We start from the raw sequence: 26,871 nt of genomic DNA, 5'->3' as shown, positions 1-26,871 counted from the left end.
TGGGTTTCGATACTCGCGGTGAACAGAGCATAGATAGTCTTTAGTGTTGCTTTGTGCTTAACTACAAACAAGTCGAAAAAAAAATAACTAACTAACTAATAGTTGTTGTTTCAATGAAACATAAGGCAGAGTAGGCATAGTATGTTTGTGAAATTGAATGGATTACAACTGCCTGTTGAATGAAAAGAGGACGACATTTTGAGTTCTACAACGCGACCTGAAGAAGCTGAAACGCGGTCCCCATTTTCACTCAACAGGTAGTTGCCGACCATTACAGCTCCAAAACAAACTAACAGTTGTTTGCTATGAAATAGTTGATTTTATCAAATTATAGTACAATTTTCTATGCAAAATTTACCAATATTACAGTTGTTTGTTAAGAACCAACTATGTGCTTTAAGTTAAATTATTGCATTATTTTTAATGAAAGGCTCACAACTATCACAGTATAGATAAGGATTATTTGCTAAAAGAATTACAGATACAAAATACAAACCCAGCTTCGGTATGCTTGAAAAGACGGGCTGGGTGAAGCCTAGTGGATAGTGTACCGGAATTTGGGGCTGTGGATGCGTTATAAGACCAATGGTCAAATTCGATTAGAGTAGCTCATGAGTTGGCATGAGTTCTACTGACTTAGATGTCCTTTTTTCTGGACAATCAGTTCAAAATTGTGGACTTCTAGTGCAAAATAGTCCTTGTGTAGCTTTTCATGAAACATTCATCCAACTAGAAATGGCTGTATAAAACTATAAGATAAATGAGATAAGCTAAATAATGGACAACCTTAAAAACCTAAAATATAAAAAATATACAAGGACTGATAAAATGATCTCAGATATAACATCCACCTCTATGCTTGACTGATGTAAAACGTAAAATATTCCGATTGGATAAACACAAGATGGATATGTTTCTGAGAATAATGCCTGTTTTCGCGAGCAGCCCCGCGAAAGAGTAAACTCTAGATCACGTGACGTTTAGTGGATTAAAAACAGATATTCCTGCTAGCATAGATCGAAATCAATACCTTTATACGATAAAGACGAATCGTATGGTATTATTCTATATAAATCTACTAGTTCATGTTAAGAGCCCAAATTATGAACATCTGTGTGTGTGTCACCATGATTACAAACAGTTAGATTAATATTACAATAAGTCATTACTGACCACAAATACACAAAACCTTTTGAAAAATTCTTTAAGAACACAGGCAACTCGATATAAAATGATAAGTGTGAACTTTTGAGAAACAGCTAAATATTCTTTATAATGTTGCACAGTTGACGTATTAGAAAATAAAATATTCATCTACAATGTTAAAAGACTGAAAGCTAGAATAAACCAGAATAAGAATGGACATTTAGTTGGAAATATTTGTATAGATTTTGAAATTTATGCTCATGAACTTGTGCTAATATATTAAACACTTACTCACCCATAATATCAATATTTATATAGGTTTTGAAAGTTATGCTCATGAACTTGTGCTAATCTATTAAACACTTACTCACCCATGATATAAATACAATATTTATTCCATGTATTAGGTAATTTGCGCTAAGGTAGCCAACAAGGAAGTTTATACCAGGGAGGAGCTTTACATATCTTAAGCTGAAGAGACAACTTGCTTTAGATGATGTTCAAATACGTATATACTTCCCTACTCTTTTATGGTTTAAAGTTTTTGAGGTTCTCCAGTATGTTAGGCATACCTGAAACGACAAAGAACCTTAACCACTTCTTCACTATGTATGTTGTACATGATTTTTCAGAAGCTTAGTAGATGACGTTTTGTTGAGAAATTAATTTTATGATTTCAAATAAATTTAAGTGATTATAACTTCGATAATATATTATACAATATGCTAATCTGATTGGTTTTATGATTCAGTCTTAATTGCTTAAATACATAATTAAAAAATAAAAAGCTTAACCAACTGTAGAGCTTTTTCCAACCTCATTATTAGTACTATGAATATATCGGATAAACGATTCACAAGCTACTTAGACAACTTTTGATTGTTTTGGCTTAGTGCTCATATCCACTGTAGGCCTGGCATGACCTGGTGGTTAGGACGCTTGACTTGCAATCTGAGGGTCGCAAGTTCGAATCCTCGTCACACCGAATATGCTCGCTCTTTCAACCGTGGAGGGGTTATAATGTGATGATCAGTCCCTCTATTCGTTGGTAAAAAAAGTAGCCCAAGAGTTCGTGGTGGGTGTTGTTGACTAGATGCATTCCTTCTAATCTATCACTGCTAAATTAGGGACGGCTAAGGCAGGTAGCCCTTTGCGCGAAATTCAAAACAAACCAAATCTTATCCACTGCAGCTGTTTAAAGCACAATTCAGACGTTTAAGCCAAAAGTTTAATAACTGTAAAACATCCTTATGATCTGTCCCTGAACTCTAGACTTCATAAAGGATCTTTTTGGAAGTACCTTATACGTTTTATTTAATTACTAAACCTTTTAGTGCATGTTTGAAATTATAGTTAAGATTAGATACCAATAAATTTTGATTGCAAGAATTGTAGATCTATAGCCTTGGCAATAAATTGTGGGTGCTTAGATGAAATGAGCCATGTTTTCCGACTCAGTACCCAACTAAGAAACCTTTATTTTTTCCGACTCATTACCCCCTTTCCTCCTCATGTGTTTGCTTAGACAAAAACGTAAAAAAATAAACTTTACCTCATCTATTATATTGGGTTCGGTTCGTACAATTTTGAACCTGGAATTCAAAACTGTTCAAGTTTAGTGATTTCTAAAATAAAAACTCAAACTTATAGCGATAAGCTGCTCTTAGGAAATTCTTTGTGTTAGTCTAAACAAAAAGGGCAACTCCGGAAACATAATATACAATGCTCATCGATTAGAGTTTCTCAAGTTGAGTATACCAGTTCACAATCATAGGAGTCGTGCCGACAAGCACTGACCAATCATGTGGAGGTTGGCTGTCTTGCAGGAGGTAGTTTCTTTACTGATGTTACCAGTGGCCTTCTGGTTGTTTAATGTACAAACAGGTTTTTGAAAAGATCAATTATAGCTAGAATTTCATTGGAATTTTACTTCAAAGGAAATGGCCATAGGAAACAGCTTTGGTGCTAGAAATCGAAAACTATTTATGAGATTTAATATCAACTAAACGCATTAAGTACATACTTGAAAGGAAACAAAACTGAATTATGTTGATTTCAAAGTTTCAGATCTGCATCTTTTTTGTTTTTTTCCATAGTCATTGGAAAAGCCCTGGCGTTGGTGGCAAACTTCATATCTAAGAATCATTCAGTCAAAATCAAGTGTAAGAAAAAAATGCTTAAAACGTTAAAATGATTAAGTGCTGATGAACATGAATGCATTATTAAGCAAAATGTTATGAGCAAATAATTCCAAGATATAAGAATAGTTCATCCTGTACTAAGGTATAGCTTATATACAAATAGGTTTGTAATGTTAACTGTTAAATACTTTACAAATGTGAAAAATAGCCACATCTTACAATCTTCATGATGCCTAAACCATTTCATAATGTGACGGTAAATTCCACTATTCGTTGGTAAATTGTAGTAATTGTTGTATACTAGCTGCCTTCCCTCTAGTCTATCACTGATACTCTTCGAGTGGCATTATGCGAAATTCAACAAACAAATAATTCTAATTTAATGTTTAAAGTATAGTAATTGCACATTCTCTCGGGATAAGGCTGTATACTTGAATAGATGTTCATGTCTGAACCCTAGTAATTAAACTTACTCTTGAATTAAGACTTTTTTTTCAGCAGTTCCCTGCAGTTCACCGTAATTAGCTCAAGCCATGAACAATATCACTACTTTCGGAATTCCTAACAGTTCGTTGCCGTCTGGATTGTAAAGGCAACCTTTTCTTACAAAAGACAAAATCATGAGCAATAGACTTGGCTCATCATAAAAAGTTAAGGTAACAGTTTTATTGAAACTTCGCTACTTTCATAACAATAAAAGTTATCGAACTTTAAATTCATAATAAGACAAAATATTTCGAAATACATAAAACAACCTTCATGATGGGTACTTAATGTTGTGATCTTATTCAAGTTTCAATTCTTTCATAACCATAAGAATCATCAAACTTTAAATCTATAATGAAACAAAAACATTTCGCAATACATAGAGCAACCTTATGATGGGTATTTAATGTTGTGATCTTATTTAAGTTTCCATTCTTTCATAACCATAAGAGTCATCAAACTTTAAATCTATAATGAAACAAAACATTTCGCAATACATAGAGCAACCTTATGATGGGTATTTAATGTTGTGATCTTATTTAAGTTTCCATTCTTTTATAACCATAAAAATAATCAAACTTTAAATCTATAATGTAACAAAAACATTTCGCAATACATAGAACAACCTTATGAATGGTAATTACTGTTGTGATCTTATTTAAGTTTCCATTCTTTCATAACCATAAGAGTCATCAAACTTTAAATCTATAATGAAACAAAAACATTTCGCAATGCATAGAACAACCTTATGAAGGGTAATTACTGTTGTGATCTTATTTAATTTTCAATACTTTCATAGCCATAAACATTATCGAACTTTAAACTGATAGTCAAACAGATATGTTTAAAAGCTTTGGCATAAAAGTATTCAGAAATATTTTTATTTTCTAATAAAATAATAATTTATCACAATCAAAAGCTCATCTGGTGATCCCGAAAAACCTACTTTTCTTTTTTTGTTCAAAAATATTTTTTTGTCTATTACTATCACATTATCGTTTAAGACATAAGAATGTTCTTGAAACCGGAAACAAGAATACTGTTATAGTTATTATATGTTCATTATCTGTACATTAACTTTTTGGTTTGGTGACGACGGTTTAAGTTGGTTGTAGAGTAACATATATTTTGTCTATAAACTAGGACTCAAGAGTAACAACAGAACAAAACAAATCACAACCATGATGAAAATAAAAGTAGTTACACCATTCTTACTGATCCACATTATACAGCTAAGGTCCGATGCTTCTTTCTAGTCTGCTGCAGATACAACTAATAGTCACAAAATGTTTTCTCTTAGTGCATATGTGTGTGTGTGATGGAGAAAACCTCGAGTTTAGCTCAGTAAGTTTTGAAAGAGAACAAACGAATCGTGCGTATACGTATCGCAGTATTTAAAATATTACATTAATACCACGTAGAGTGACAACATCGTGAAGTTATTAATATTATTCAACATATCCACAGTTAGTAATTAAGAAAAACACAAATGTAATTACATGAAGCATTTATTAGACGTTTCGGAATCTACAGAATTCCATCTACAATAAGCCAGATATACAAAAATACGTAACAATGTCCCTTGGGTCAGTATCTTTGACCCTTGATTATATTGCCGCTAAAATTAGTCTGTTGTTGGTTGGATATGGAGTAACTTTATTCTGTCTCTTAAATTATATCATTCAGTTTTATGGAAATTTTGTAGTGATGGGTTTTAACTCTAATCTGTCTCCTAAAAGCTTTATAATTCGGTTTACTGTAGTGTTTGTAGAGCTGCTCTTCAAATGGCCGTGATGTTCTGCAAAAGCTCTGAAATAAGGTTATACTTAGATGAAATTTATTTAATCAATTATAAATGACTAAATAAATAAAACAATTCTACATAAAGATGGAACAGTTACATTTTATACTTTGAAGGTTTGTAGCTAAGCCTGGAACTCAAATATTTTAAAGATCACATTTTAATCGAAAGGTAAAGTTAGAAATAAAAATAAAAGCTTGTTTTTCCAATTTGATACCGAAATTGACCAAGCAGATTTTAGTTAGATATTAGCTTTTTTTCTAGATACAATTAAATAAACCGTTTCATCTTTGACAGATATACTTACCATGTGTTGTCCCTAAGCTCTTTATCTCTAACATAATATCTTCAAATAGGTGAAACGAAAAAAAAAAACAACGGAAACAACGGTAATGTTTATATCTAATACGATTACACGTTTTTATACACAGTGTGCGCCTAAAAATAATTTACCAAGTCAAAGTAGATACGTCCAGTCACGTCTAGCCTTTCAAGTCGTATTTATAACGCTTATAAAAAAATAGCAACGTTAATTTAAAGCCCCATGTTTTTGTTTTGTTTTTAAAATAAAAGATACTCATATTTAACATTAATGCAAATATACAGAGTTTCAAATAAACATACCATAAAGAAAAGTGGTAGACAGCACTAACGGACGCACACTTTCGATAAACTACTTCCTTCAACCTAGCGGAATATTATATATGTTTTTTCTTTTACGAGGTAATGATTTCAAATGTTAATCTAGATGACAATGTTTGTTAACAGATACAACGAGCAAGTTTTAACCCAGAGAATAAAACCAAAACAAAAGAGAGACATCAAGCCCTTTACAACTTCTTTCTCAGCAAATATTGAAAAAGAGAACATCTATAAATCTTTCTAGCCGTAATGTACTTTTAAGAGCACTGAGAGATTAACTGTCTTTTGAACCCACCAATACAGCGATATGTGTAACGGTGTTTCTAAAAAACATTAAAATACAATAAGAAAGTTTAAATATTGTTTATTATTTGACATATTTATGGATGTATTATTATACATAATTAGTTCTTATATTTGAAACTGTAACTTCTTATATTTTCACAAGCGTTTTTGTACATGTAACTGTCTTCTTTACACTGTACCACCAGTACTTTGTACAATATCACACCATGATATTTAGATGCCTGAATGCTCTGTATTTGTTTATTTTCTAATGTGAAACGTACTAAGGTACTTTAATGGTTATTGGTTGTTTTATCTTTAAATTATGTATGCCCACATCCATTCCTATTCAGAACATTTTAGAAATAATTTGTATTTTGTATATTAGTGTTTTTACTGTATGAGCAAGACCTTTTTTGCGGAAATATAATCAGTTATATATATATATATTACACTTTTTTTATTTTTAGGTATTTTATCAGAGCTTGTCCTAGTACTATAAATACGTCAGTTGAAATTGCTTAGTTACAACAGCGAAACGTTGTTCATTCTTTGTGTTCTTTGTATATTTGTCTGAGGCTGCTGTTGGAAAAATAAAGAAGACGTAATAAAATTATTATATACATTTTGGAAAGTTTCAATAGTATAGAAAATGCGTATAAAAATAAATGGAGAATAAACATTTTATTTTGCATTTGATGCAAAAGCTGCCGACTTAATATTTTATGGTAAAAAATTGTTTTCATATCACAAAATAAACAGTTGGGCCACTCCTTCCAGTAGAATAATTTGTTACTTTGAATACTTGTAAAGTCATACATTTTAATTACTTGTTTTTTTCTTCTAAGAAACGAAACATGTATGGTGCGAAATGAATGAAATATTCTTCTTCTAATCAACAGTTTCCTTCGTCTTGATTTCTTTAATTTGTAGCTTGCTTATATTACATGTTATCCTGATTACTGAACACTGCCGAGAACTGGCTCTTTTGTTCTTTGCGGTTCTTTATCATTTATCTTTCGTGTTTCATTTCCACTGTAGAGATATTTGAGTTGCACTTTTTGGAGTAAAATTAAATGCAATTCAATTAAAGTAAAAACTCCTTTTCCCTAACCACTAGTGATGGAATTAAATTTTTTCATGAACAGTCCCGAGCAATAAAAGAAAAAGAAGAAGAAGAAGAAACAGAAAAGAGAATGAAGGATTTTGCCAAAAGAAAATTTCAACAAGCTTCGTTTAGAGTGAAAGTCTCGAATGACTACTCTTTTTCAGCTAAACACCGTCTCATCACACATTCTTTAGTCATGACTAAGAAGTATGATTTAATTTGACTCTCCTTCGCTGATTGCTTCTCCAAAGCTTCAATCTAATCCAATATTTCTTTTGAACGAAATACAAGTTGAGTCCTTGTAATCGATTTGGTTTTGAAGAGTTGAACTTTTACTTCGGTAAGAAAAGAAACAGCAAACGAATAAACGCAGTATGTACACGCAATTGTTTACAACCTATGCAAGGGTAGAATTACTTGTACTCCATACCTTTTGTTTGGTTTAGAGGTTGTTTCATGTCCTACTTGTTCTTTATAGACCACTTATACTCTCACCCTCAAAAACATCTTGTTATTTCTTTAATAATTTTTTTAATTTTTTTTATTTAAAAAACACTGCAGCAAAGACGTTCTGAGCTTCATAATAAGATATATCTCGGGTATAATCGTTGTTAGTTTACGAATGCAACAAAAACGTTTGGGTTTGAATACAGAAGATGCCTCAACTATGATAGCTCTTCAGTTAAAGAACTACAACAAAAACGTTTGGGTTTGAATACAGAAGATGCCTCAACTATGATAGCTCTTCAGTTAAAGAACTACAACAAAAACGTTCAGGAAATGTCTCAAGTATGATAGTTCTCGGTTAAAGAATACAGCAAAAACATTTCGTTTCAATTTTCAAGGGTAGTGTATTTTCATTTTTATTTATTATTATCATAAGTTCTGAAAATTAAGTTCTCATTTGACTATCGCTCCATTATGCATGTATTCTATTTTTGTTATTCATTCTAGGCAACTGTGCAGTTAGTAAGTATAATAATAGAAATACTGCACAAATACTAAAACATAGAAAAATTATGCTCAAAATACCAGCTCCAGCACTTGCATGCGTAACATTACTTATAGTATTTTGAGGAAGATGCCATTTTAGTTGTTGTCAAATTTCAACTATAAATTTTTGACACAAAGAAAATTAAAGTAATCGATTGTGAAAACAGCGTTATTGTTTGCATCGTAACCTTCTATTCCTCATTTATATTTATATTTCAAATAAAAGAACAGCTGGCTTGAAATATCATAAAACATTAACATATATCGAGTGCTTTAAAGATAACAATACGAAGGACACTGGTTAATCGAAGGTAGAATACATTCTATACTTTCTGAAGAAATCAACGCAATGAATTAACCTGTGAATTTACCATAAATAACTAATTTGTTACTAAATTTAATGGAATAGTTTGTAGTTAAACTATTATAACAAAGATTCTGGCTATATAATCACTTAAGAATGGATAATTTTATTATTTCAATCTCATCTGCACAAACAAGCTTTCAGTGGTAAAACTCACAAGAAGTTAATTTTATAACAATGTATTGGGACTACTGAAATGGTATCTTTTATCAAATATACCTATAAGTCATTCGCTTATACCCCAGTGGCTCACCGTTAAGTCTGAAGACGTTATAGCACTGAAAACCGGGTTTTCTTACCCAGATAACCCTTTGTGTAGCTTTGTGCTTAACTACAAACAAACGAAAGTCATTCACTTTCATCTAAAGTTACTATTTGACTTATCACTGTTTAACATCAGGCCAAACGTGACTGATGAAGAAAGAATAAAATTTAACACGTGAATGAGCGTAAAACAAGAGAAACTATTTCAAAGGGATAAAAGTTAACTGCTCAATTTTATACCGGTTCAATCAGTAGTGACGTCGTAAATGGGTCTTTTGGGTAAGTCATTAGTCCATTGTCTTCAAGTTTTTCTGTTGTAGAATACAATCAGTTTCAACAGAATTGAATTCAAATACGTCATACTTGTTTTTAATTATACACTAACGGTGTTTAGTAGATAATTAATTAGGTACTAACAGTTTTCGTTTTATTTTTCAAGTATTGGGTTCTGAAGTCTCAGCTGTTTATGTCTTTCCTTCCGTCGGTCCACTTTTTTCCTTTTATCCTAATATACTTAAGTATTCGTTAATTTGTTTGAAAGTTCATCTTTTTCATCCGTACATTTATCCGCCCTTTTCTCTTTAGGTATATTTATATGTTTATATATATATATGGTTCACTGTTTATGTCTACCTTTTTGTCTGTGTAACTTTTGTTTATTTTTTTACCTAATTTATTTCTTTAACTCTACTTGTTTCTCTCTCTCTCTTTCTCCCTTTTATTTTGCATACATTTTAACGCAAGTTTACTCAGTTTATTTTGTCTTTTCTAATTATATGTTCCCCCACTCACTCTATCTTATGATTTATTTATGTACACAAATTTTGCAAGCGTTTCTACGCTTTACATATAGTTATAAGACAACAACTCAGTGTATCTGTTTTCTATAGCTCAACGAAATAAGCCCGAAGCTGACATCTGTTTAGCTGTAACACTCTATCATTCCGGCCAAAACAAGCTACCTACATCAATCAGAACTAGAACTTAACTTAGTAAATAATGTAGCTAATTTAATATACCGGTCTACCTGGGAGCATACAGAGTCATACATCAGGAACTCAGTTGTGTACCCTCGTTGTTATCGACATTATATGGATCTCTTAAGATGACTATGGAGAGTCTTAGTAATATGGAAATGCTTAAGTTTAGCTGATTTCTAATTAAATCTTGCAGAAAGTCTTGACTGAATATAATAGAAGTTAAATAAACTTTGGATTTCAAGAGAAAAATAAGAGATGTATTAGTTCATTTGAAAATATCTTTCCTAATAAACTATGTTTAAGCTTTATATTCAACATTTTAAAAATTGTTAGCTATCTTCACTTTTGCTATTCATTTCTCTAAATACTCAACTCTTCAACTGTTGTTATTTTACATTATAACTTCAGTAAATGCGCTAGATTTTGAGTTTTTTGCTGTCAAACTAGCAGGTAGTAGTTTATCAGTGCTGTTATTTTTCTTAAGACCAACAAAATATTTTCAAACTTATCTCAATAGGAACGTAAGTAGAGACTAAGCTTGCATATGGCTCGGAAAAGATATAATGTTTGCTTGTGAATATTGTCAGCTGTTGACGAATAAACTCTGAGAGAAAAACAAAAGAAGTGAAAACAAAACTGAAACTAAAAAAAAGACCCTTAAGCAAATGTAATTTTAACAGCGTGAATTAACTTGGTAGGAACATTGCAATAACGTGTTGTAATTTTTGGTTGTCGGTTTAGGTTTTAATAATTTCTAAACACGGAAAAATGATCTGTTAATTATAAACACAAAGCGCAATTTGAGAATTAATGTAAATATGTATAAAGATCAGGATGTGTCAAAGGGAAATATAAAACAACAGGGATTTTCACGTCGTTACATTTGTACCATCGAACACAAGGTGAGGGTAGGAGGAATTGGATGATGTTTTATATTGCTAGTTTTGATATGTTGATGGAGTAATTCAATTGTCATTTGTTTCATGGTTTGACATTTTATTGTAGACATCTTATATTCTATTACAATATCTATATAAATAACTGAATATCGTTGAGAGCTTTAATATCAACATCGGAAGATACATTTTTACTAATCATCCCTAGTGGCTATTTGTAATACTCTGCCTTAATTATTTGTTTATTTGAATTGTATTATGTTTCATTATCAGCAGGTTTCATCCTATAGATTATAGTTTCAGATCTGAAATTTTATTGGTTTAAGCATCCACATCTGGCGGTAATGTTTAGTTATATGTTTTTAATGTGTGAGGCTCGCGAAAAGGGGTTAAGCCTAATACATGTTTCATACCAACTGATTTGTAGCCATACTTCCACGTATATTTCTTTACTAAAAATATTTTGTCATTTTAAATGTTGTAGTTTGTACCCTAGCTGGCTTTTACATACAGTGGTGTTGCGTATACCGTTAAAAGAGAATGAATAGGAATAATAGGATGTTGGGAAAGCCTGCTATTTCACATCATTTACTTAATTAGTGTTCAGTTTCATACTTGGAGCATGCTATATTCTCTCACATACAACACTTGGTTAGAACCAAAACATACTTTAAAGCCTATATACACAAAGGTTGAGTACGTTATATTAAAAAGATACTAAAGCCTCACAACGTCGTTACAGTCCATGTCGTCACGATGGTCATACTCTGTCTGACGTGCATCTTGATAATAGCCTTTCAGCATAGTTTTCATTGCAAAAGGCACCATCGTAAGACTGTCATATTCAAAGCACACCACTCCTACGTCTGTGCATTCCGTAATATACCTAGTGTTCGAGGACGACGGTTTCAACAGACTGATCTCATAGAAATCCAGAATAATAGCATGAAATAAACGTTGATTGAACAAGATATGTCATGGAAGCAGCTGCTTTTCCAAATGGAGATCCTTTTTGAATATGTTGTCTACTGCTGCCTGGGCTTTTGCCACTACTCTTTGTGTTTTTAGTTACCACTTTTGGTTATACGACTTGCTGTAGGTCTCATCCTGGATCATCCTTATGTTCCAAACTGATCCATATATCTTTTTTTAAGTGTCATTGAGTTCAAGGAATATTCCTGACTTGAAAATTCTAAACCCCCAATCTGAACACAGTTTTATGATCTGAGTGTATGAATATTTTATATTGAAACTGTCTATAACATAACCTTTCCAAAAGCGATAACGTTTCGGTGGCATAATACTACATGGTTCTTATATAGGCAGTTCTACCGCGACTTTATATCGACTATGGTTAACATGTAATTTGCATTTTCAAAACCGTTTAAGCATAACGGACGCAATCTTCTGTAGCTACTTTAAATTCACAGATTTTTTTTTTCCAGAACATCTCTTTTATATGACTCATTCGCATTTTTTTCTGCATTAAAAAACAAAATGCATTATTGTTATTTTTTGAATACTTTCATTCATTCTTTTTTTACGAAGCGCAGAGCTACACAATGGGTTATCTGTAAATGTGCTCACCGCGTGTATCGAAACCCGATTTTTAAAGCAATAAGTCCTCAGACTTTTCACTGAGCCATCGGGGTAGGGGAGGAGTCTTTTTGAATACATAGAAACTTTTGCATATATTTGATTTGCATGTTTGTTTGTTTGAAGTTAAGCACAAAGCTGCACAATGGGCTATCTGTGCTCTGCCCACCACGGGTATCGAAACCCGGTTTATAGCGTTGTAAGTCCGCAAACATACCGCTGTGCCACTGGGGAGCATTTGATTTGCAAGAACGTTTATGAAAAACCATATTTTTCCTAACATTACTTCACGAAATAATTAGGTGGAATTTTATAATGTCATTCATAGAAAATTTAAAACCCAATTCAATTCTTCCGTAAAGTAACTTCTTAGTATTTTTTTAATTATAAAACAACGTTCTCCGGGGGTCTGTAGGGGGTCTAAACTCGTATTTGATCGTATGTTTTAATTTGTTCTTAGCCTATTCAAAAGCACAGCTTACCAAATCTTAAGCTTTTTATAGATGCATTATTTTCTATTCAATAAACATTTATAGCATTCTTATAGTTTCAAAATTTCATGAATAAAACTATTAGATAACAGTTTTGACCTTATTTTTGTATTAGCATATTGTAAGAATGAAACTCATACAGCTAAGAAAAAAATTATTTTTCTCATAAAACCAAAATCCGTGTTCTAACATCAAAGTGATATTAAACGTTATTCAGTCCATTAGATATGATAGGTAGAAATAAAATTGAATATACCATTATTATTTGAAATTAGTCCTCGCAAATATCTTTATTTAACAAGATATATTATGGTTCTAAACACGTTGCTGAATGATTTAAGAACATTCCGCAATAGTGGCGTTATCAAAATTATATTAACATTGTGAGCAACTGGTCGAAATTGAAAGTACTGTAGAAAGAACAACACAACCTTTTGATTCAAGGAATATTTCAATTCTCGAAGAATAAAACTCGCATTAACCACCATTAGTCAACAAATATAATTTTTCTACTTACTTGTAAGATAGTTTCCTCCTTCTCCTAGCTATTTTCGAAACCCGTTATTTTCTGTTAATCTAAAAATTCATTTATAATGTCAGCCAACGCAAGAATAATCTTGTTCTAAACATTACTCGTTTTTCACAGTTTACTTTTAAACCAAACATACATTCCAGCAGAATGCTGCACAAAAGTTTCATTTGACGTTCTTACAACGAAGTTGATCTTTTCCAGAATGATTACAAATAGTAAGAAGAACATTAAAGAACATATATTATTTAAATCAGTAACGAGTCTCTTTTAATATAGGAGCCTTAAGTTATGAAGCTGTTCTACCACGCTTTTATATAACATTCTTTTACAAGCAACATATAATGTTTTATTAAGTTCAAGTTTTATTTTAATAATTGTATAACGTCTAATCATAAAACATGCTGTATAGTCTTAAATAATTGGTTCGGTTCCTCAAGATGTTTGTTTTGGAGACTTCAGCGTATAAATGTGTTAATTTTTATTTATTTTAAAGCAAAGACACATTGAGCTATCTGCTGTGTCCACCGGTGAGGGAAGAGGGAGGGGGAATTGACATAAATCTAATACTCTTTGTAGTCGTTACTTTCGGTGAATTTTGAAATTTATGTCAGCTAACGTTTTTCATCACAATAAATTTCAACATTATGGTACTTTTTTAAGTTTCTTGACATAAATACAATTAAGGCAATAGACACAAGATCGTCCATGTTGAAATTTTGATTAACAATCTCAAGAGTTTTACACACTAAATGGAAATCGAAGACACGATATTTTCTTAAAAGGTTGGCATAATTAGGACTCCAGGGCGAAGTTCATTGTTAGTACAGATTATTAACATAGATATGTTAAATTAAAACAGTGATCATTAAGTACTATGTTTCATCCCTTCTTAGACACATATATGGATAGTTTGACATTTAGGAATATAGCTAGAAATTGATTGGATGATTTAAATACTTTTGACCACAATAAAGGGCTAGATAAGTGTAATTGTATGCATAAGAATATAAAATACTATTTGTGAAACTCAGACATTACCATCTAGTTGATAAATTATCTTAACCAAACTGTCTTAAACTTTCTAAATGAACATACTAGCTGTTGCACAGTTTGATTTAGATTTGAGTGGCTGAATGTATTGTCTTTACCCTCAACTTGCTTTCATTTCAGTAAAGCTTTTCAAATGGCGTTACAAGATAATTCATTTAACCACAGCAAGGTCAACGCATCATTTCGTTTCTCTACAGCTTTTCAAAACTTTTATCTCGAGTCATTAACATTGTAAGTATTTAGCATTTAATTCTCATAAAGGTAGCATTAAAATGTAATTAAATCAGAACTCCCTCTGGTTAATGACCAAAGTTTACATGTTTTGTTTCTAAGCATTGTCTAATCCCAACCTCTTTAAATATAAGAGCTGAATTTTAATTCATAGAGATGATCAAATGATATTTATTAAATACTCCTAATAATAACTGATCTATAAGCGATATTACACTGTAATTTCTCACAGATAATACTTTTTATTGATAAATTATAGAATTTTCGATAAATATAAAAGATAGGCATTCATAAACGTCCTAACGCTTGCTTTTTCCTTTTACTCAAATTTAGAAAATCATTTGAACAAATTAATTTATTTAAAAAAGTGGTTACCTTTTTGATAATTTCTATTAATATATTAATATTTTACAAGTAAAAATAAATTAAGTAAATATATATAATATGATGCACCATCGTGAGGAAACTTTAAATCATTAAACGCCAGCAACGTTTCAAATATTAATATGTCTGAATCTGTAAGATTAGCATAAATACTATGAAAATTACGATGAAGTTTCTCAGAAAAGATTGAAAGCTTTTCTCTTATTCTATAGTTTAGAAATCATCTCATTATTTTGATTGAACAACAACAGTCAGACTTTAGTCTATTGTCTCCTAGAAAACCAGTATTCTGTTCTTGCATGTGTAAATATTTTGTAATTATTCATTTTAAGAGACATACTTACACTTTTCAAATCATACTGTTTGATACTGAAGAATATTAAACTTAAATTTCAGTTGCAAGTTATACAAGTTTCAACAGCATACCTAAAGTTAATATTTCAAGATAGTTGTCTGAGAATAATACTCTTACATTCTTGAGTATGAAACTATAATGTTTCGAACTTTACTAAAAAAAACTCTTTATACTCTTGAGTTGTTTGTTTTTGTTATATCAATGCCACATTTGGCTATCTACTATGTCCACCGAGGGAAATCGAACCCCAGATTTTAGCGCTGTAAATATATAAACTGTTCCACCTACACTCCTCAGTATGAAACCGTAATTTTTCGAAGTAACCTTACTAAAGAATGGGTATTTCGTTATCAATGTGAAACCCTGAAACTTTTATGTTATATCCATCAAGCTCATTATTTTGAACCACATTTAATTAACATGGGAAACATAGTGGTTACCGTAATTAAATGAGGAGAGAAACAAATAGGTATAGTTTTGAAAGACAAGAAATAAAAGAAACTATTGAAATGTATTGTACTTGACGAGTTCACATTCATGTGTTATGTGTGAAATGAAACTATCTGCTCACTAGGTTTTATTTATGTGAGTAGTTTGTCAGTACTGTAAAGCACTGAATGCTTTCTATAATCATGTCTTGTCCAGTTTCACGTTCAATCTGAAATTTAGGAAACTACATTTTTCAAATATCTTCTACAAAAGAAATATTCGTCATTACTAATAAATTTAACAGTATTAATAAACATTGTCATGCATTTTTCACCTCTTGTCTATGTATTAAACCTCATTGTTTTACAGAGCTAGGTCAGGTCTGTGATTAACATTCTAAAATAAATTTTATACTCAAAATGATATAACGACTTCATAGATTAATTTTTTTTAAATATTTTATCAATCCAATATTTTAATAAACTATTTATCTAAAAATCAGTATTATACACAACTGATTATAAGCATTATAAAAAGTCTATTAACTCATGTTTTCTCTTCTTATGGAATAGCTGAGGTTTTACTTAGCTTGTTCGAGGATATAGTGCAAAAACAAAGAGAAAGAAATACGTGGAACAACATTTTTTCTGACGTCTTGATCTTTTTCTATGAAAATTACTTTTATTAGGGAGTTGTCGTCCATTCAGAATATTAAAGACAAAATCACGACTTAGCGGTAGCAGAAGCTGACGATATTGTAAAATTACAACAAAGCATACTTTCGGATGGTATACATCTCAAAAGACCAATTCCATTCATCACACCAGCTGTCATTTCAGGAGCCGCACTGGTGGGAGATTCGAGGGGCGATCAAGCTGTGCTTCTAAGGAGGTTATATGACCAAAGTTTTATGTCATTTTCCATTCTTCTGCGGAGTGATGTTTCCTTCGTTTTTTTTTACTGAGCTCAAGTAAAAAAATCAACTTTGGTCAAACGATATAACATCTTTTACTTTGAAAACTCCTCTCACTTCAGAATTTATCTAACTTTTGAATAAGAAAATACAAACAAACTCTGATGTCTCCAAGAATTGTTTTGTATAATGTTTCAATTTACATCTTCAGCCAAAACTTTATATGACATCGGCTACTTTTATTCCATGATTTATTAGTAACAGGTATATATATTAACAGAAAAAAATTAGGAAATTAATATTATATGTACATACAATAAATTATTAATAAATTGAACTTTAGATTACCCTTCTATCATTTTCTAATATTATCAGATAAATTAAATACATATGCTTTAAAATAGTAGTTAAATAAATGTATAAAATTACACACATAATTCATTTACACAACTACTGTTCTCCTACAGGACACCTAGCATAAGTAAACAAAAGGACAGTTATTTAGATGTATTCCAGTTTCAGAAAGCTCATACTGGTGTTTTTTACAAAAACGCTTATAACACTAATTTGTTTCGCTGTATTATTGTTAATACAAACAGTCGCATCTGGAAACCAGCTAAAAGAATTTTATAGTCACGGTAAAAACAAAACTAAATGAAGGGGTCTCACGAATTTCAAAGATCAATATTTTGAAACGTAATATGATGCTTTACTTGACAATACCTCATACAGACAACTCAAAAATAATTTTTATATCAAAACACACATAACATTCTATAATGTCTCTTTGAAGATGTAAGAAGTAGTAGTGGTAGCTTTCCCAGCCAAAAAAAAAGAAGACAAAAGTAAACACGTCTAGAAATAATACAAACAAAATACAAGAGAAATAAACATCAAGAAACAGTGTAAAAAATCAAAACAGAAACTAATATTAAGAAACTGTACAAAAAACTTGAAACGAATATCAATAAAGAGTACAAAAAACTTGAAACTAATATAAAAAACAGTACAAAAACTTGAAATGAATATCTAAAAACAGTACAAAACTTGAAACTAATATCTATAAACAGTAAAAAAACTTGAAACGAATATCAAGAAACAGTACAAAAAAGTGAAATGAATATCAATAAACGGTACAAAAATATCTTGAGTCGAACATCAAGAAACAACTTAAGAGCAGAAAAGAACGCCAAAAAAATTACAAAGAATAACAGAAATGAACACCAAGAAACATTATAAACAAAATCAGAAACGAACATCAACATAATGGTGTGTCAGTCAGCAGTCTTAAAAATATAACATGATCATTTATTGCTTCTAATATTCTCGGAGCATCGCTATTTTTATTTCGTGTTCTGTCTGTAGCCTCTGAATTTTTATTACTCCTACTTACTCAAAAGAAAAACGCTAAGAAGGTTTGGGTAATTTGAGCCACAAAGGATTATTAAAGAATATAAAATTCATAATAGATGTTTTTATTCTTCCAGACAAAAAAGCAACAAATATAATTCAATATTATCATTTTTACTTCGTTCGCTTTTACATTCTCAAACATTTACAGATTTTTTTGCTACTGCGCTTTTTGTTTCCAGTTTCTTTATAAAGTGAATCTTTTCGTTCTTATCTCTGATGATTTAGTATGCTTTTCCACTAGGACCAACTTTACTTTTTCATATAAGTCTGTGATCTTATTTACCCTATTCTGAGATCATATCAATCGTTTCTATTTTTTACTATTTAGAAATTATTATTGTTTTTTTTTCTAATTTTATGAGAAGAGGTGAAATTATATTTCGATGAAACTAAAACCAATGCTACATTTTCGGTGATTTACAGTGCATAATTCCCCTTTTACAAGCTTACAGATCAAACATATTTTTTATCTTAATAGAAAACATCTCATCATTCAAGCATATACACATATGTATAATGTAAAACATCTCATACACATTCAAGCATACACACATATGTATAATGTAAAACATCTCATACACATTCAAGCATACACACATATGTATAATGTAAAACATCTCATACACATTCAAGCATACACACATATATATAATGTAAAATATCTCATACACATTCAAGCATACACACATATATATAATGTAAAATATCTCATACACATTCAAGCATACACACATAAATGTAATGTAAAACATCTCATACACATTCAAGCATACACACATATATATGTAATGTAAAACATCTCATACACATTGTGAGATAGCAAATTCTTTTTTTAAGATTATGGTTCTGTTTATCGTTCATCTATTATTTCCTTCTATCGTTTATTTTATCTATGAATTTTTAGTTGTACTGAAACGCTCACTCACCTTATAGCTAATCATTTGTATTTTAAGTAAATATATATGTGCGTATGATGAAACTGACACCAGCTTCCCTCTCAATAACGTACAGATACTATTAATGTAGTAGAAGAGTATGTAAATTTATGATCACATGAGGTGTACTCTCGTGACCTACTCTGTGAATAAATACCTTGCCAGAAGTTTCACTAAGAGAGAGAGAGTCACGAGATAGTTAGTGAAAGGTATAGTTATTGCTATTTGTCACTTGATATTGTTATCGATATTGATATTGTTTGAATATTGTATTTGCTGTGTTTGTTTGTTTTTGGAATCAGGTTTTTTCTTTCTGGTTTTTTTTCTTGATTCTATTATTACTGATTTATTAATATTTACAATATAGTGCTTATTAATATTGGTGTGAAGTCCTGGCCAGACATTTGTTTATTAACTGTGTTAAAGTTATTTCTGAGTGTTATTGTTGTGAATAAATTGTGTTTTGTTGTAGAACCTTGACTGTAGCGGCGTGTTCATTTTAGACCGTTACAACATATATATATATGTCAAATGTGAGAGTTTTAGAGTCTACAGCATCCTTTAAAGCTCTTTTTCAGAAAGAGAATCTCATGGTTCATTTTCGCGAATTTTCTATTACACCATAATGAAGTTGACCTTTTCCGTTGTATCATCATTATAGAATGAACAAAGACAGCATTACCTCGATATAAGTAATTCAGAGGACTACTATCTATTTATCTATTGAAGATTAAGTCTGAAAAACGATAGGAAAGTGTACTAAGAAAAACAGTAACAGTTGTATATTCTAATATGTGAGGTTTGCCAGTAATGTGTTTTTCAGAGTCGATAGGAAGTGTCGTATGATATACTTAATTATGTCAGCACTGTGCCTTTCAGTGTCGGTAGGAAGTGCTGTATGTTGAACTTAAGTATGCCAGTGACATATGATGTACTTAAGTTTGTTAGCAATTTGCCTTTCACCGTCGGTAGGAAATGTCGTATCTTGTATTTAAGTATGCCATCAGTGTACCTTTCAGCGTCGATAGGAAATGTCGTATCTTGTATTTAAGTATGCCAACAGTGTACCTTTCAGCGTCGATAAGAAATGTCGTATCTTGTATTTAAGTATGCCAACAGTGTACCTTTCAGCATCGATAGGAAATGTCGTATCTTGTATTTAAGTATGCCAAAAGTGTACCTTTCAGCGTCGATAGGAAATGTCGTATGTTGTACTTGAAGCGTGCCAGTAATGTGCCTTTCTGTGTCGTACTTTTTACTAAAGTATGTCAGTTGTAAGTCTTTTAGTGTTCATAAAAAGTGCTATATGTTGTACCTCATGTATGCCAGTGAGGTGCTATTCAGTGTCGATAGAAAATGATGTATATTGTACTTGGCTGTTATACAGACAGCACCTAGCTCAACTGATTTTTAAGGTGAAGAACACATACGCTTATAAACAACCAAAACATTAAGGAATTTTTCTAGTCTTTCCCTAAAATAATTTCACGTTGATTTTAGGCATACGCGCTATTTTTTAAAAATATTATTAGTTATATTTCTTCATATACTTTTTCGACGTGTATAGAAATCTTTATTTCTAGAACATTATAATGTTAAGTATTTATTCAAATATTTTTATAATGATTTATTCTAAATTTGTATCAGCATAGTCTTATTGTATATATATATACAATAAGACTCGGTGTCTGTATCTGCGTTTCACTAACTCCTCCTAAACCGCTAGTCACACCGACTTCTAAGTGGCACCAAACGAATCATCTCGGTCTCGAAGTTAGCCCAAATGTAAAATGTCTTGAACCTATTCCTTGGGGAACGCGGAGCTTCCCTGAAAACTCCTTATCCTAAACTGATGTAGTCGCCAACGTTTAAATGGTACCAAATGAATTGTCTCGGCTCGAAGTTTGCACAAAGGTAAAGTGTTTCACCCAACCTCTGAGCGGACCCCAAATTTGGTATTAATTTTCATTAGGACATGTAAATAAGTAGTTCTACTAATTATCGTCAGTAACTTGGTTAAAAAAGTAAGCTTGCGGCAATGACAACTAAACTTAATAGGTGCCAAGTAGCAGTTAAAGCATTACATTTTGATTATAGCGACCCTGAAAATCTGGCCAACGAGTTCGATAGTAGAAAAATTAATTCATTTGTTTGCTAATATACACACATACACAAAACGCATACACACAAAGACAAACAATCAAAAATAAATATTGTTTTCACCTAAACCAAGATGTTTAATGTTAATAAAACACATATGCGTAGACTGATGATCGGTAAAATATATTTCATTTGATTAATGTTAATGAGAATATTGTTTCAAAACGTTACTGTGCGAACAAATTTATTCTTTTTTTTTACCAACCAAACGTTTCAACAGAGTACGTAGGTAATAAAGATTAAATATATGCGCCTATTTTGCAAGAGACCGGGCTAATTAAACTTTGATTAGTTTAATGATAATTTTGTCAATATTAAATTTATGGTTTCTGTTTTAGGACAAAGCTATAAAATGAAATATCTGTATTCCGCCTACCGCAGGGAATCAAATCCTTGGCTTTATTAGCGTAAGTCCGTAAACTTACCGCTGACCCACCGTTGAATTGTAGAGACGGCTCTAGTCTTTAAATTGAATAGTTGTGAATTGGTAAGTTCTATTACAAGCATTTGTACTTTTAAGGTAAAAGAAAACCGACAAAAAAATGATTTTGAAAATCAAAAGCTATACCAGTTAGCAAGCATTTTAACAAGCTTCATACACCACACACACGACTAAGATTCTAAAAGATGACATAGAGGGCTTCAAGGCCACTCGAACTTACAAGAGTTTTATGTAGTTTCTAAGTTATCACATTTCACATTTCGCGCAGTACTTCACCTTTTTATTTTACTTCGGATTTCCTTAGATAAAAACAATCTATTTAACACATAATACATTTCATCTCTCAAGACAAAGAACGTAAATCTGTTAAGTAAAATGTGTAACGAAGTGGATTTTCGATTAGCGTGAAATCAGATTAGAAAAAGAAAAAGAAATAACTTTTTTGTTCAGTGTGAAAAGTGTTTGGCGTGTAAAACATTAGGGAACAATCTTGTCTAACAATCTTAGAATAACATTATTTTGCTTCCTAAAACGTATCAAATAAATGAGGAAAGTAAAAAAAAAATAATAGTAAGGTAAGGTTGTTATTGTTAAGTAATTGGAATACAACAATTTACTGAAAGGCAGTTATCAATATTGAAAGCAAGCCTCAGTTGCAAAGATGGGTCATGTTACATTCCAAGTAATTTCATATATATTGTCAGAATTGGAAATGAAGAAAGTCGTTATATCATCAACTCTGTTAGGAGAAGGATGGGTAGAGATGGGTCTTTTATATTCCAAACACTTCGATAGATACTATCAGAATTAACAACAAATAAATCATTATATCATCAACCCTGTTTGACAGAGGATATGTATAGATGGGTCATGTTACATTCCAAATACTTCGATAGATACTGACAGAATTCACAACAGAGAAAGTTGTTATATCATCAACCTTCTTAGACAGGGGAGAAGTATAGATGGGTCATGTTACATTCCAAGTAGTTCAGAGATATTGTCAGAATTCACAACAAAGCAAGTCGTTATATCATCAAACCTGTTATACAGAGGGATAAATAGGAATCATAAAGTGTTTAATTCTAATTTACTTATTTTAACACGATTTCAAGCACCAAAATATTGGTTATTTCAAAAAACTCAAAAAAAAAGAGAAAAGGAATTTAAAAAAAATATTCTGTGAAACACTGAGGAAGCTATTATCAGAACGAGAACAGAGAAATGTGTAGTGATATGTGCTAAATAACAGCAATCTATGAGTGAGGGTTAGCCTATCTGTTTATAGAAGGCTTTATGTATTATACGAAGTGTTGTTTACTCTTTAACTAAATGTTGTATTATAATCTGTCTAACATTTCTATTACTCATACGTACATGTGTGTACGTTATGCATTAGATTTTGGTTCAATGTTTTTGCTTTCATAGGTCTATTAAAGTTTCTACACGTGTCTAATTTAAGATAAACATTGAGATATCTGTTCTGTTATTGATTATTGAGATAATTTTGATAAGTTGAAAATGGATAATGTTAACCTATGATAAAAACAAATGACATGTTAAATCTTTTATTCATCTTTCATAAAACTAATTTAGTGTTAAAGAGTGTTGTACAGGTGTAGAATTATTTTATACAGAACAATTCTATAATGCAGAGAAGAAGTAAAGTTTAGAAATACCCCAATTATCAGTATTCTGTAATACTAAGAATAATGCTGTACAACAGTACAACTACTCTGACCATAGAGACTTTATGACTCATGGAAACATATTATACAGGTAGAACTTTGTAAAGTAGGGTAGGAAATTATCCAAGGGAAGAAATATTGCAACCGTAACAGCTATGTAATTCATGGGCACGGACAGAAATTCTATAAATACGTCGCAGTTCAAATAAATGTTAATTTTAACCCTTTCTAACTAGTTTACAATATACTTTTAGTAAGTTGTGCAGGTAGTTTTTCAAACTTTTCGTGTGGGTGTTATGCGTATATTTGATGCCATCTTTGTAAATTGGATATTTGAAGGTCATAAACACTTATTTATTCTTTTGTTTAGGTAAAGGTTATATACGGAAACGTCTACCCCATATAAGCGTGTACCAGTTTGATCTTGTATCTGTATCCTCTCACTGGCGTGGAATAAGCTCATCTCAAGGAATAACAGAAATATGCGTATAAATTGGTACGAGTTGTGTTTCTCTCTATTATGTATATATATGTTATTTGAATAGTTGTTGATGTTGGTAACTTAAGGATTGTGGAATACCACACTAATAATTTTGTCTGGCTTTAAAATGTGGTATTTTATTAATATTTCAGGTGCTCTTATTTTGTGTAGACGTTTAAGAAATCATTTTCCATTTCCGACAACCAGTGCAATTATTCAACTTAGAAGTCGGCTAGAAAATAAAGTAAAATCATAAGTGTTGTTCTTGTGGATAAATATTTTGTTTTCCTTGTTCACTTGTGTTTTTCTTCTTTTTTCGCTGTTCATGTTCAGTTTATTCTCTACATAACATTTTAAGAACCTGTATATCGTAAATACTAATAACTACTTGTATCAGTGTATCTGAATATCATAACTATAACGAATGTATAATGTAAAGAAAGACATTGTAAAAAGGCATAATTATTCAAGCCTGAAATAATAAAATATGAAGAGACTAGTTTAATACTACAGAGGACTTAATCTTAAACTAATAAATAAAAGTTAATTACCCTTAAGTGGTTAAAATGTGATATTCAATAAACTGTTTAGCGCTGGGTGTTAGGGTTATAATATGAACGGCATAATGTTCCATACTAACGATACAAACCAAAGTGCATAAGCTTACTTGTGAAGGGAAGCACATTAACAATAACAATAACAAACAACAATTTACAAGCATAATTAAAATCATTTTATGTACTAACCATAATATATGTTTCAACGGAACATTGATCTGTTTTCTATTAAAATGTGTAGTATGTTCTCTACGTAAAATAATTTTCATTGTGATTGAATATCGTTTTTCGTTAATTTACTATTAATTTCATCTTAACAAATGAATAACATATTATCAGGAGAATATAGTTACTATCAAGAATAAAGAGCTATTATTAGTGAATGCAATTATTCTCAAAAAGAAATAGTTATTATTACACGAATGTAGTTATTAACAAAGAAAATAGCTATACCGAGAAAATATAACTATTTATAATAATGTTATTGACAAGATCATGATAGTAACTATCAGCTTAATTTAGTATTTAACAAAATACATAATTAGTGTAGCGTAAATATAGCAAATTCCAAGCAAAGACATTTATTATCATATGAAAGAAGTTACTAACAAACGGGGATGGTTAATATCTTGTAAAGTAGCTGTTGACAAACAGACACAAGTATTATCATATGAAAGAAGTTACTAACAAACGGGGATGGTTAATATCTTGTAAAGTAGCTGTTGACAAACAGACACAAGTATTATCATATGAAAGAAGTTACTGACAAACAGGGGTAGTTATTATCTTGTAAAGTAGCTGTCGAGAAACAGACACAAGTATTATCATATGAAAGAAGTTACTGACAAACAGGTATAGCTAATATCTTGTAAAGCAGCTGTTGACAAACAGACACGAGTATTATCATATGAAAGGAGTTACTGACAAACAGGGATAGCTAATATTTTGTAAAGTTACTGTTGACAAACAGATAGAAGTATTATCATATAAAAGGAGTTATTGACAAACAGGGAAAGCTATTATCTTGTAAAGTAGCTGTTGACAAACAGACACAATTCTGATCTGATAAATGTAGCTATTGACAGGCAGAGATTGTTGGTGTAAAGAGAATGTATTTATTGACAGTGAGAGAGTAACGATCGGGCGAATGTTGATACTGCCAAATACAAACATCAATTAAATCAATTTAAATTCTATGGGGTTTTTTAAAGTTGATAAGTAACATATTAAACAGTTCATTGGATTCTATTCGTCAGTGAACTGCAGATGAAAATGTTAAAAATAAGGACAGGAAACTAAAATAGCGATTTATTTTCAACAATCATCTCAACAGGATTTCCAAATTTGAGCATATAATTTTACACATATATATTCAAACTTGTAGCAGTTGGAATTAAAAAATAATGATAAATTATTTTATACTCTCTTTTCAAGAATTCTGAATATGACAAAACGATCAATATCCTATAGTAGTTACAAAAATAAGATTTTGTGTTACCTTATCTTCAGTTTGTTTGACGTCTGTGTATTTCACAGTTTTACTTATATAATATCGACAACTGTAGTGTAAAAATGTGTATTATCTTCCTTAATATACGAAAGACTGTTTTACTCCTTTATTTTACAGTTTTAGTGCTTTTGAACTACTATACTAGAGAGAAAGCAGCTAGTTAACAACCCCTACCGACAACTCTTGAGTTGCTCTTTCTTGGCAGAATAATGGTATTTGATCGTCATATAGTGCGACTTCACTATCGAAGTGCGAAACGCGTTTTAGCGGCAACGGGACGCTAGTCAAAATCCTCGAATTCACAGTCCGGGCACGTAAACCACTGTCAACCCTAACGAATTTGAATAAGTGGATAATTAATCCAAACTGAATTATTCTAAAGGTGAAGTAAAAGTTGGATGTTAATTATAACGTTATCATTTATTAGTTAATTTGCCAATAATTACGTGATTCGGAGAACACAGATGTTTTAAACAATGACGTGTGAACATTATAGGGCTTTAGTTTGTATTCAGACGAAATCTATAATATTCTTATCGTGAATAACACTTTCTAATTTAGTATCAGGGCGAGTTAAACAATTTGTATAATACTATAG

General features: G+C 31.0%; 1 protein-coding gene across 8 annotated transcripts in view; it reads right to left on the bottom strand.

Moving 5' to 3' along the window:
* Nucleotides 1-26,871, bottom strand: part of LOC106463440 (suppressor of lurcher protein 1-like) — a 134,167-nt gene that overhangs the window by 90,046 nt on the left and 17,250 nt on the right. The window contains exons 2-3 of one of the 8 annotated variants that reach the window (XM_022391306.1): nt 13,711-13,769; nt 3,170-3,281 (exon numbers count right to left, since the gene is read on the bottom strand). The exons of 3 other annotated variants lie outside the window; for them this stretch is intronic. The gene's annotated coding sequence lies outside the window, so the exon portion shown is untranslated. Of the gene's footprint in view, nt 1-496; nt 545-3,169; nt 3,282-13,710; nt 13,770-26,447; nt 26,605-26,871 lie in introns of those variants that run through there. 4 more of the 8 variants (XM_022391317.1, XM_022391310.1, XM_022391313.1 and 1 more) reach the window with 4 other exon arrangements.

The sequence above is a fragment of the Limulus polyphemus genome, unplaced genomic scaffold, assembly GCF_000517525.1.
Source record: "Limulus polyphemus unplaced genomic scaffold, Limulus_polyphemus-2.1.2 Scaffold53, whole genome shotgun sequence".
NCBI classification, from domain to species: Eukaryota; Metazoa; Arthropoda; class Merostomata; order Xiphosura; family Limulidae; genus Limulus; species Limulus polyphemus.
Note: the sequence above shows the minus strand (reverse complement) of the source record. Positions and strands in the feature narration are given on the sequence as shown.